The sequence below is a fragment of the Coregonus clupeaformis genome, unplaced genomic scaffold (assembly GCF_020615455.1).
Source record: "Coregonus clupeaformis isolate EN_2021a unplaced genomic scaffold, ASM2061545v1 scaf0252, whole genome shotgun sequence".
Taxonomy (NCBI): Eukaryota; Metazoa; Chordata; class Actinopteri; order Salmoniformes; family Salmonidae; genus Coregonus; species Coregonus clupeaformis.
The window spans coordinates 60001-74147 of record NW_025533707.1 but is presented as its reverse complement, the minus strand read 5'-3'; the positions used below and the strand labels follow the sequence as shown (position 1 = coordinate 74147).

General features: G+C 45.1%; 1 pseudogene; it reads left to right on the top strand.

The window, feature by feature from the left end:
- LOC123481202 overlaps window positions 1-14147 on the top strand; it is a 274390-nt pseudogene that overhangs the window by 209050 nt on the left and 51193 nt on the right.

Below are 14147 nucleotides of genomic sequence, written 5' to 3'. Positions count from 1 at the left end.
CCCTCTTCACGACTGTCTTGTTGTGTTTGGACCATGATAGTTTGTTGGTGATGTGGACACCAAGGAACTTGAAGCTCTCAACCTGTTCCACTACAGCCCCGTCGATGAGAATGGGGGCGTGCTCAGTCCTCTTTTTTTTCCTGTAGTCCACAATCATCTCCTTTGTCTTGATCATGTTGAGGGAGAGGTTGTTATCCTGGCACCACACGGCCAGGTCTCTGACCTCCACCCTATAGGCTGTCTCATCATTGTCGGTGATCAGTCCTACCAATGTTGTGTCGTCTGCAAACTTAATGATGGTGTTGGAGTCGTGCCTGGCCATGCAGTCGTGGGTGAACAGGGAGTACAGGAGGGGACTGAGCACCACCCCTGAGGGGCCCCCGTGTTGAGGATCAGCTTGGCAGATGTGTTGTTACCTACCCTTACCACCTGGGGGCAGCCCATCAGGAAGTCCAGGATCCAGTTGCAGAGGGAGGTGTTTAGTCCCAGGGTCCCTAGCTTAGTGATGAGCTTTGTGGGCCCTATGGTGTTGAACGCTGAGCTGTGGTCAATGAATAGCATTCTCACGTAGGTGTTCCTTTTGTCCAGGTGGGAAAGGGCAGTGTGGAGTGAAATAGAGATTGCATCATCTGTGGATCTGTTGGGGCGGTATGCAAATTGGAGTGGGTCTAGGGTTTCTGGGATAATGGTGTTGATGTGAGCCATGACCAGCCTTTCAAAGCACTTCATGGCTATATACATGACATGAGTGCTACGTGTCAGTTGTCATTTAGGCAGGTTATCTTAGTGTTCTTGGGCACAGGGACTATGGTGGTCTGCTTGAAGCATGTTGGTATTACAGACTCAGTCAGGAACATGTTGAAAATGTCAGTGAAGACACTTGCCAGTTGGTCAGCGCATGCTTGGAGTACACGATCTGGTAATCCGTCTGGCCCTGCGGGCTTGTGAATGTTGACCTGCTTAAAAGTCTCACTCACATCGGCTACGGAGAGCGTGATCACATAGTCATCCAGAACAGCTGATGCTCTCATGCATGATTCAGTGTTGCTTTCCTCGAGGCGAGCATAGAAGTGATTTTGCTCGTCTGGTAGGCTCGTGTCACTGGGCAGCTCGCGGCTGTGCTTCCCTTTGTAGTCTATAGTGGTTTTCAAGCCCTGCCACATCCGACGAGCGTCGGAGCCGGTGTAGTACAATTAAATCTTAATCTGCTATTGACTCTTTGCCTGTTTGATGGTTCGTCGTAGGGCATAGCTGGATTTCTTATAAGCGTCCGGGTTAGAGTGATTTGTTTAACACTGTTTTGGTTACTACATGATTCCATATGTGTTATTTCATAGTTTTGATGTCTTCACTATTATTCTACAATGTAAAAAATAGTAAAAATTAAGAAAAACCCTTGAATGAGTAGGTGTGTCCAAACTTTTGACTGGTACTGTATATATCTATATCTAGAGACATATAGAGATATAGAGCGAGATAGAGAGATCACAGATATATATATATATATATATATATATATATATATATATATATATATATATATATATATATAGAAAGATAAAGATTTAGAGAGATACAGTGCATTCGGAAAGGATTCAGACCCCCTTGACTTTTTCCACATTTTGTTACGTTACAGCCTTATTCTAGAATGTATTAAATCGTTTTTTCCCCTCGTCAATCTGCAGACAATGCAAAGCAAAACAGAGGTTTTTAGAAATGTTTGCAAAATTATAAATAAATACAAACAGAAAAAATAACATTTACATAAGTATTCAGATCCTTAACTGCTTTGTTGAAGCACCTTTGGCAGCGATTACAGCCTTGAGTCTTCTTGGATATGACACTACAAGCTCGGCACCCCTGTATTTGGGGAGTTTCTCCCATTCTTCTCTGCAAATCCTCTCAAGCTCTGTCAGATTGGATGGGGAGCGTTGCTGCACAGCTATTTTCAGGTCTCTCCAGGACGTTAGATCGGGATCAAGTCCGGGCTCTGGCTTGGCTACTCAAGGACATTCAGAGACTTGTCCCGAAGCCACTCCTGCGTTGTCTTGGCTGTGTGCTTAGGGTTGTTGTCTTGTTGGAAGGTGAACCTTCGCCCCAGTCTGAGGTCCTGAGCGCTCTGGAGCAGGTTTTCATCAAGGATCTCTCTACTTTGCTCCGTTCATCTTTCCCTCGATCCTGACTAGTCTCCCAGTCCCTGCCGCTGAAAAACATCCCCACAGCATGATGCTGCCACCACCATCCTTCACCGTAGGGATGGTGCCATGTTTCCTCCAGGCATTCAGGTCAAAGAGTTCAATATTGGTTTCATCAGACCAGAGAATCTTGTTTCTCATGGTCTGAGAGTCTTTAGGTGCCTTTTGGCAAACTCCAAGCGGGCTGTCATGTGCCTTTAACTGAGGAGTGGCTTCCGTCTGGCCACTCTACCATAAAGGTCTGATTGGTAGAGTGCTGCATAGATGGTTGTCCTTCTCAAAGGTTCTCCCATTTCCACAGAGGAACTCTGGAGCTCTGTCAGAGTGACCATTGGTTTTTGGTCACCTCCCTGACCAAGGCCCTTCTACCCTGATTGCTCAGTTTTGCCGGGCGGCCAGCTCTAGGAAGAGTCTTGGTGGTTCCAAACTTCTTCTATTTAACATTTACATTTACATTTACGTCATTTAGCAGACGCTCTTATCCAGCGACTTACAAATTGGTGCATTCACCTTATAGCCAGTGGGATAACCACTTTACAATGTTTTTTTTATTTTATTTTTTTTGGGGGGGGGGTAGAAGGATTACTTTATCCTATCCCAAGTATTCCTTAAAGAGGTGGGGTTTCAAATGTCTCCGGAAGGTGGTGAGTGACTCCGCTGTCCTGGCGTCGTGAGGGAGCTTGTTACACCATTGGGGTGCCAGAGCAGCGAACAGTTTTGACTGGGCTGAGTGGGAACTGTGCTTCCGCAGAGGTAGGGGAGCCAGCAGGCCAGAGGTGGATGAACGCAATGCCCTCGTTTGGGTGTAGGATCAGAGCCTGAAGGTACGGAGGTGCCGTTCCCCTCACAGCTCCGTAGGCAAGCACCATGGTCTTGTAGCAGATGTGAGCTTCAACTGGAAGCCAGTGGAGTGTGCGGAGGAGCGGGGTGACGTGAGAGAACTTGGGAAGGTTGAACACCAGATGGGCTGCGGCATTCTGGATGAGTTGTAGGGGTTTAATGGCACAGGCAGGGAGCCCAGCCAACAGCGAGTTGCAGTAATCCAGACGGGAGATGACAAGTGCCTGGATTAGGACCTGTGCCGCTTCCTGTGTAAGGCAGGGTCGTACTCTCCGAATGTTGTAGAGCATGAACCTACAGGATCGGGTCACCGCCTTGATGTTAGCGGAGAACGACAGGGTGTTGTCCAGGGTCACGCCAAGGTGACATTTAAGAATGATGGAGTTGATTGGGGACCTTCAATGTTGCAGATTTTTTTTGGTCCCCTTCCCCAGATCTGTGCCTCGACACTATCTTGTCTCGGAGCTCTACGAACAATTCCTTCCACCTCATGGTTTGGTTTTTGCTCTGACATGCACTGTCAACTGTGGGACCTTATATAGACAGGTGTGTGCCTTTCCAAATCATGTCCAATCAATTGAATTTACCACAGGTGGACTCCAATCAAGTTGAAGAAACATCTCAAGGATGATCAATGGAAACAGGATGTGCCTGAGCTCAATTTCGAGTCTCATAGCAAAGTGTCTGAATACTTATGTAAATGTGATATTTCCATTTATTTATTTTTTTATACATTTGCAAAATTTCAAAAAACCTGTTTTTGCTTTTGCCATTATGGGGTATTGTGTGTAGATTGATGAGTAAAAAAAATATTTAATCAATTTTAGAATAAGGCTGTAAAGTAACAAAATGTGAAAATAGTCAAGGGGTCTAAATACTTTCCGAAGGCACTGTATAGAGAGAGATAGATATAGAGAGAGATCACAGAGAGAGATAGAGAGAGATCACAGAGATATAGAGATCACATAGACATGGAGAGAGAGAGAGAGAGAGAGATCACAGAGACATAGCAAGAGATATAGATATAGAGAGAGATCACAGAGACATGGAGGGAGAAAGACATATAGAGAGATAGTGAAAGCCTTCTCATCTCTGTGTGGAACCTAAAGAAGGAGAGAGGAGATGGAGGAGTCGTCGACCCCCAGAAGGGGTCAAAGGGTGAGGAGGTGGCCCCTGTCCCAGGAGGTGGAGGGACAGGGGGAGAGGTGCGTAGCGTACCAACCCAAATCCGAACCTGTGATATTATATGAGCACCAACCCAAACACCTTGCCCTCACTGTTTAGTCCTTCAGCAGCCCTCTTAGAAGCTAAGGAGAGCTCAGGAGCCTGGCATGCAAGGCTAGCGTGTGTGTCTCACTCCCCCTCTCTCTTGTTCCCCTCCCCTACTCCCGAAGCCATTGATGCAGTACACAGAGTTTTTGCGATTTAGAATGTCAATGGCCGCAATCACATTTTCCAGGAACACTTGGTGCCAACATGGCTGACGTGTTTCAGAACTTTATGTATCTACATCTCTGGCTGGCTGTCACTGCTACTGTTCCGTTCCCATGTACCATAAGGTGCTTCCAGCACTGTGTCACTATCCCCCCACTGCTACCCCAAACAGACCTGTCCACTATCCCCCCACTGCTACCCCAAACAGACCATCCACTATCCCCCCACTGCTACCCCAAACAGACCTATCCACTATCCCCCCCACTGCTACACCAAACAGACCATCCACTATCCCCCCACTGCTACCCCAAACAGACCTATCCACTATCCCCCCACTGCTACCCCAAACAGACCTATCCACTATCCCCCCCCACTGCTACCCCAAACAGACCTATCCACTATCCCCCCACTGCTACCCCAAACAGACCTATCACTATCCCCCCACTGCTACCCCAAACAGACCTATCCACTATCCCCCCACTGCTACCCCAAACAGACCTATCACTATCCCCCCCACTGCTACCCCAAACAGACCTATCCACTATCCCCCCACTGCTACCCCAAACAGACCTATCCACTATCCCCCCCACTGCTACCCCAAACAGACCTATCCACTATCCCCCACTGCTACCCCAAACAGACCTATCCACTATCCCCCCACTGCTACCCCAAACAGACCTATCCACTATCCCCCACTGCTACCCCAAACAGACCTATCCACTATCCCCCCCACTGCTACCCCAAACAGACCTATCCACTATCCCCCCCACTGCTACCCCAAACAGACCATCCACTATCCCCCCCACTGCTACCCCAAACAGACCTATCCACTATCCCCCACTGCTACCCCAAACAGACCTATCCACCCTCCCCCCACTGCTACCCCAAACAGACCTATCCACTATCCCCCCACTGCTACCCCAAACAGACCTATCCACTATCCCCCCACTGCTACCCCAAACAGACCTGTCACCAGCCCTGGCATCCTGCGTCTGTCTGTCACTGTCCGTCACTGTGATGCTGGCCACTGACCTGGGTCTGTGATGCTGGCCACTGACCTGGGTCTGTGATGCTGGCCACTGACCTGGGTCTGTGATGCTTGCCACTGACCTGGGTCTGTGATGCTTGCCACTGACCTGGGTCTGTGATGCTGGCCACTGTCCTGGGTCAGTTGTGTGCTGAACTAAACCAGGTTTTGGCCCTCCAGTTCAGCGTGTGCGTGTGTGTATATGTGTGTGTCTGCGCGGGTCTGTGTAAATGTGTATGTCTATATGTGTGTCTGTCTGTGTGTGTGTCTATATGTGTGTCTGTGTGTGTGTGTGTGTGTGTGTGTATATGTGTGTATTTGTGTGTGTATGTCTATATGTGTGTCTGTGTGTGTGTGTGTCTATATGTGTGTCTGTGTGTGTGTGTGTCTATACGTGTGTATTTGTGTGTGTGTGTCTATATGTGTGTCTGTGTGTGTGTGTCTATATGTGTGTCTGTGTGTGTGTGTGTGTCTATATGTGTGTCTGTGTGTGTGTGTGTGTGTGTGTGTGTGTCTATATGTGTGTCTGTGTGTGTGTGTGTCTATATGTGTGTCTGTGTGTGTGTGTGTCTATGTGTGTATGTGTGTGTGTGACTAACCTGTCTCTTCACTCTCCCCTCCCATCAGGTTGAGTTAGAGAACATGGAGGCGACCCAGGGCATGTCTTCAGAGACGGCTGTGTCCTTCCTGTCTCGGCTCATGGCCATGGTTGATGTTCTGGTGTTCGCCAGCTCTCTCAACTTCTCTGAGATAGAGGCTGAGAAGAACATGTCCTCTGGAGGCCTGATGAGACAGTGTCTACGACTGGGTGAGTGAGTGAGTGAGTGAGTGAGTGAGTGAGTGAGTGAGTGAGTGAGAGAGAGGTCCTGGGGCTCTGTTCACAAACACAAACACACCCCACAGAGCCCCAGGACAGCCACACAATTAGACCCAACCAAATCATGAGAAAACAAAAAGAGAATTACTTGACACATTGGAAAGAATTAACAAAAAAACAGAGCAAACTGAATGCTATTTGGCCCTAAACAGAGAGTACACAGTGGCAGAATACCTGACCACTGTGACTGACCCAAACTTAAGGAAAGCTTTGACTGTGTACAGACTCAGTGAGCATAGCCTTGCTATTGAGAGAGGCAGACCTGGCTTTCAAGAGAAGACAGGCTATGTGCACACTGCCCACAAAACGAGGTGGAAACTGAGCTGCACTTCCTAACCTCCTGCCAAATGTATGACCATATTAGAGACACATATTTCCCTCAGATGACACAGACCCACAAAGAATTTGAAAATAAATCAAATTTTGATAAACTCCCTTATCTACTGGGTGAAAAACCACAGTGTGCCTTCACAGCTGCAAGATTTGTGACCTGTTGCCACAAGAAAAGGGCAACCAGTGAAGAACAAACACCATTGTAAATAAAACCCATATTTATGTTTATTTATTTTCCCATTTGTACTTTAACTATTTGCACATTGTTACAACACTGTATATAGACATAATATGACATTTGAAATGTCTTTATTCTTTTGGAACTTCTGAGTGTAATGTTTACTGTTAATATTTATTGTTTATTTCACTTTTATTTACTATCTACTTCACTTGCTTTGGCAATGTTAACATATGTTTCCCATGCCAATAAAGCCCTTAAATTGAAATTGAAATTGGAATTGAAATTGGAATTGAAATTGAAATTGAATTGAGAGAGAGAGAGAGAGAGAGAGAGAGAGAGAGAGAGAGAGAGAGAGAGAGAGAGAGAGAGAGAGAGAGAGAGAGAGAGAGAGAGAGAGAGAGAGAGAGAGAGAGAGAGAGAGAGAGAGAGAGAGAGAGAGAGAGAGATACAGGGAGGTGAAGTTAGTGTGTAGCAAAATAGTTTGTTTTTTTCCCATCCACCTATTCTGTAACACAGAGATCACTTTTCCATTTGAGATGTACATTTTTTTGATAACTATGTTCAAAATATCCTTTTACCGGTATTAACCTTTCTATAACCTTTATTTTCTTCTTTTAAACCCCCCTTTCTTTCCCTCCCTCCCTCCCTCCCTCCCTCCCTCCCTCCCTCCCTCCTTCTCTCCCTCCCTCCCTCCCTCCCTCCCTCCCTCCCTCCCCTCCCTCCCTCCCTCCCTCCCTCCCTCTCTCCCTCCCTCCCTCCCTCCCTCCCTCTCTCCCTCCCTCCCTCCCTCCCTCCCTCCCTCCCTCCCTCCCCCCAGTATGCTGTGTAGCAGTGAGGAACTGTCTAGAGTGTAGACATAGACAGAGAGATAGAGGGTGTGTCTCCAAGTCTAACCTGCCCAGCAGCAGGTCACAGGATAGCCTACAGAGTGCATCCGCAGCCAACAAGGTAACACACACCAGAGGAGGCTGGTGGGAGGAGCTATAGGAGGACGGGCTCATTGTAATGGCTGGAATGGAATACATGGTACCAAACACATCAAACAAATATGTTTGATTCCATTCCATTTATTCCATTCCAGCCATTACAATGAGCCCGTCCTCCTATAGCTCCTCCCACCAGCCTCCTCTGATACATATACACACATTCACTTTAATTATTTAAAAAAAAAAAATTAAATTGGTACTTTTTACCCCGTTTTCGCCCCAATTTCATGATATCCAATTGGTAGTTACAATCTTGTCCCATCGCTGTCAGCGTGCATGCGCCCGGCCCGCCACAAGGAGTCGCTAGAGCGCGATGGGATAAGGACAGCCAAACCCTTCCCTGACCCGGAAGACGCTGGGCCAATTGTGCGCCGCCTCATGGGTCTCCCGGATCGAACCCTGATCTGTAGTGACGCATCTAGCACTGCGATGCAGTACCGTCGACCGCTGCACCACTCGGGAGGCCCCGAAAACACACAACTTATTGCACACTTAAATAACTGCCACAGTAATGCTCTACCAGAACCCATATACCATATAACAACCTCTACCAGAACCCATATACCATATAACAACCTCTACCAGAACCCATATACAATGTAACAACCTCTACCAGAACCCATATACAATATAACAACCCCTACCAGAACCCATATACAATGTAACAACCCCTACCAGAACCCATAGACAATATAACAACCCCTACCAGAACCCATATACAATGTAACAACCTCTACCAGAACCCATATACAATATAACAACCCCTACCAGAACCCATATACAATGTAACAACCTCTACCAGAACCCATAGACAATATAACAACCTCTACCAGAACCCATATACAATGTAACAACCTCTACCAGAACCCATAGACAATATAACAACCCCTACCAGAACCCATAGACAATATAACAACCTCTACCAGAACCCATATACAATGTAACAACCTCTACCAGAACCCATAGACAATATAACAACCCCTACCAGAACCCATATACAATATAACAACCCCTACCAGAACCCATATACAATGTAACAACCTCTACCAGAACCCATATACAATATAACAACCTCTACCAGAACCCATATACAATGTAACAACCTCTACCAGAACCCATATACAATGTAACAACCTCTACCAGAACCCATATACAATGTAACAACCTCTACCAGAACCCATAGACAATATAACAACCCCTACCAGAACCCATAGACAATATAACAACCCCTACCAGAACCCATAGACAATATAACAACCTCTACCAGAACCCATATACAATGTAACAACCTCTACCAGAACCCATAGACAATATAACAACCTCTACCAGAACCCATATACAATGTAACAACCCCTACCAGAACCCATATACAATGTAACAACCCCTACCAGAACCCATATACAATGTAACAACCCCTACCAGAACCCATATACAATGTAACAACCTCTACCAGAACCCATAGACAATATAACAACCCCTACCAGAACCCATAGACAATATAACAACCTCTACCAGAACCCATATACAATGTAACAACCCCTACCAGAACCCATAGACAATATAACAACCTCTACCAGAACCCATATACAATATAACAACCCCTACCAGAACCCATATACAATGTAACAACCTCTACCAGAACCCATATACAATATAACAACCTCTACCAGAACCCATATACAATGTAACAACCTCTACCAGAACCCATATACAATGTAACAACCTCTACCAGAACCCATATACAATGTAACAACCTCTACCAGAACCCATAGACAATATAACAACCCCTACCAGAACCCATAGACAATATAACAACCCCTACCAGAACCCATAGACAATATAACAACCTCTACCAGAACCCATATACAATGTAACAACCTCTACCAGAACCCATAGACAATATAACAACCTCTACCAGAACCCATATACAATGTAACAACCTCTACCAGAACCCATAGACAATATAACAACCTCTACCAGAACCCATATACAATGTAACAACCCCTACCAGAACCCATATACAATGTAACAACCCCCTACCAGAACCCATATACAATGTAACAACCCCTACCAGAACCCATATACAATGTAACAACCTCTACCAGAACCCATAGACAATATAACAACCCCTACCAGAACCCATAGACAATATAACAACCTCTACCAGAACCCATATACAATGTAACAACCCCTACCAGAACCCATAGACAATATAACAACCTCTACCAGAACCCATAGACAATATAACAACCCCTACCAGAACCCATAGACAATATAACAACCTCTACCAGAACCCATAGACAATATAACAACCTCTACCAGAACCCATATACAATGTAACAACCTCTACCAGAACCCATAGACAATGTAACAACCTCTACCAGAACCCATATACAATGTAACAACCTCTACCAGAACCCATATACAATATAACAACCTCTACCAGAACCCATATACCATATAACAACCTCTACCAGAACCCATAGACAATATAACAACCTCTACCAGAACCCATATACAATGTAACAACCCCTTGTCCTTGAATTCTAAGTTGTCAAAGAGTACCAGAACCCATGTGGGTTGAGGATGTAACAACCTCTACCAGAACCCATGTGGGTTGAGGATGTAACAACCTCTACCAGAACCCATGTGGGTTGAGGATGTAACAACAGGTTGTGTTTTTAACCCGATGACTCCTCTGCTCTCACTTCTCCAGGACCCAGACAGACTCCTACAGGATGTTGACATCAACCGCCTAAGAGCTGTCGTCTTCAGAGACGTGGTGAGTGTGCACAGTGTGTGTGCACAGTGTGTGTGTGTGTGTGCACAGTGTGTGCGTGTGTGTGCACAGTGTGTGCGTGTGTGTGCACAGTGTGTGTGTGTGTGTGTGTGTGTGTGTGGTTAAACGTGTCTGTTTTTAATAGGTGTGTAATGTGTAAATGTTTCCCCTCCAGGATGACAGTAAGCAGGCTCAGTTCCTGGCCCTAGCAGTGGTCTACTTCATATCTGTCCTCATGGTGTCAAAGTACCGGGACATCCTGGAACCCCAGAGAGAGATTGGCAGGTCAAGCAGCCTATCAGGGAGGAGCATCCGCCACGAGATCAACTCCCCCACCAGCACAGGTAAATAACCCGGTGTCACTCTTTTTTCTGTCCCTCTGGTGTCACGCTGTATGATGTCCCCCACTCATCGGGTGTCCTAGCTGTGAATCAGTCCCTGATTACAGGGACAGAATGAAACCAGGCCTCCAGGATTGTAAAAATTATTGAATAGACATGTATTCCCTATAACTCTCTCTCTCTCTCTCTCTCTCTCGCGCTCTCTCTCTCTCTCTCTCTCTCTCTCTCTCTCTCTCTTCTCTCTCTCTCTCTCTCTCTCTCTCTCTCTCTCGCTCTCTCTCTCTCTTCTCTCGCTCTCTCTCTCTCTCGCTCTCTCACGCTCTCTCTGCCGCGCTGTCTCTCTCGCTCTCTCTTTGTCTCTCTCTCTGTCCTTCTCTCTCTCTCTGTATAGAGCACCCGTCGTCCTCCTTCTCTGAGGGTGTTCGGGGGGAGAAGCAGACCCCCACCCCCATGGGGGACTCTCCACTGGCCTCTCTGCCCCACACCGACTCAGGCATTGGAGAAGAGGGCCACGGCCCTGGGGGTCTGAACGGAGCAGAGCTGGGCATGGGCTTGGGCTTGGGCTTGGGCTTGGGCTTGGCAGGCAGGGAGACGGATAGAGACAGAGAGAGGGATGGAGGAGGGGATCTACTGTGTACCCTGTCATCAGAGTTTAGGAGGTCAAGGGAGAGCCTATTGGATTCGCCCCACAACACTAACTCTGCTTCCAATCCTGGTCAAGCCCCGCCCTCGTCGATCTCGAGCATCAGCCAGACGAACAAGGGCATCAACGTCAAGGTACTGACTCTCTTTTTCAAGGTACTGACTCTTCCTTTATCAAGGTACTGACTCTCTTCCTTTATCAAGGTACTGACTCTCTTCATTTATCAAGGTACTGACTATCTTCCTTTATCAAGGTACTGACTCTTCCTTTATCAAGGTACTGACGTTCTTTCTTTATCAAGGTACTGACTCTTCCTTTATCAAGGTACTGACTCTTCCTTTATCAAGGTACTAACTCTCTTCCTTTATCAAGGTACTGACTCTTCCTTTATCAAGGTACTAACTCTCTTCCTTTATCAAGGTACTGACTCTCTTCCTTTATCAAGGTCCTGACTCTCTTCCTTTATCAAGGTACTCTTCCTTTATCAAGATCCTGACTCTCTTCCTTTATCAAGGTACTGACTATCTTCCTTTATCAAGGTCCTGGCGTTCTTTATTTATCAAGGTACTGACTCTTCCTTTATCAAGCTGTCTCTTTCTTCTGTCAAATAATATGTTTTATTGATCATTGATTCTCTCGGTCATGTAGGAGATTCTGAAGAGTCTTGTGGCTGCCCCCCTGGACGGTGGGGAGGCGGGACATGAAGTTGGCCCCACCCCCTACCACCCTGATCCCGCCCTCAAGACACACCCCATGCAGTTCCACTCCTTCGACAGGTCTGTGTGTGTGTGTGTGTGTGTGTGTGAGTGTGAGTGTGTGTGGGTTCGGTGGGTCCACTCCTTCAAATTTTTTTTTTTTTTTTTTTGTCATTTAGCAGACGCTCTTATCCAGAGCGACTTACAGGAGCAATTAGGGTTAAGTGCCTTGCTCAAGGGCACATCGACAGATTTGTCACCTAGTCGGCTCGGGGATTAGAACCAGCGACCTTTAGGTTACTGGCACAACGCTCTTAACCACTAAGCTACCTGCCGCCCCCTTCAATAGGTAGGCCTGGCTCTTCTCTTGATGTCCCAGGATGCACTACCTGTCAAATCTCTAATTTAGAGAGAGACGCATGATGATGAGGTCATAGAAAAGGAATATATGAAACAGAATTAGTCATGTCACAGATATTATTAAACTCACTCTATTCATAGTGTAACCCCCAGACAGGGCTATTGCTCAGGCTACATCTCAACACGCCCCTAATCAGCTTTGGGGGAATTGGGGGTTTTCACCATGTTTCATTCATGAGTACCCGGCAGCGAAATTATTGATAAGAAACAGGGTGTGTTATATTAGATCAAAACTACTCAGATGAGCTTTCTGTCTGTCTGTCTGTCCCAAAGTTGTCTAAGACAGACAGACAGGCAATATGGATAGGATTAAACGATATGGATAGGATTAAACGATATGGATAGGATTAAACAATATGGATAGGATTAAACGATATGGTTAGGATTAAACAATATGGATAGGATTAAACGATATGGTTAGGATTAAACAATATAGTTAGGATTAAACAATATGGTTAGGATTAAACAATATGGATAGGATTAAACGATATGGTTAGGATTAAACAATATAGTTAGGATTAAACAATATGGATAGGATTAAACAATATGGATAGGATTAAACGATATGGATAGGATTAAACAATATGGATAGGATTAAATGATATGGATAGGATTAAACGATATGGATAGGATTAAACGATATGGATAGGATTAAACGATATGGTTAGGATTAAACAATATGGTTAGGATTAAACAATATGGATAGGATTAAACGATATGGTTAGGATTAAACAATATGGATAGGATTAAACGATATGGTTAGGATTAAACAATATGGTTAGGATTAAACAATATGGATAGGATTAAACAATATGGATAGGATTAAACAATATGGATAGGATTAAACAATATGGATAGGATTAAACAATATGGTTAGGATTTAACAATATGGATAGGATTAAACGATATGGATAGGATTAAACAATATTGGCAGGATTAAACGATATGGATAGGATTAAACGATATGGTTAGGATTAAACAATATGGATAGGATTAAACAATATGGATAGGATTAAACGATATGGTTAGGATTAAACAATATGGATAGGATTAAACGATCTGGTTAGGATTAAACAATATGGTTAGGATTAAACAATATGGTTAGGATTAAACAATATGGATAGGATTAAAAAATATGGATAGGATTAAATGATATGGATAGGATTAAACGATATGGATAGGATTAAACGATATGGTTAGGATTAAACAATATGGTTAGGATTAAACGATATGGTTAGGATTAAACAATATGGTTAGGATTAAACAATATGGTTAGGATTAAACAATATGGATAGGATTAAACAATATGGATAGGATTAAACAATATGGTTAGGATTTAACAATATGGATAGGATTAAACAATATGGATAGGATTAAACAATATTGGCAGGATTAA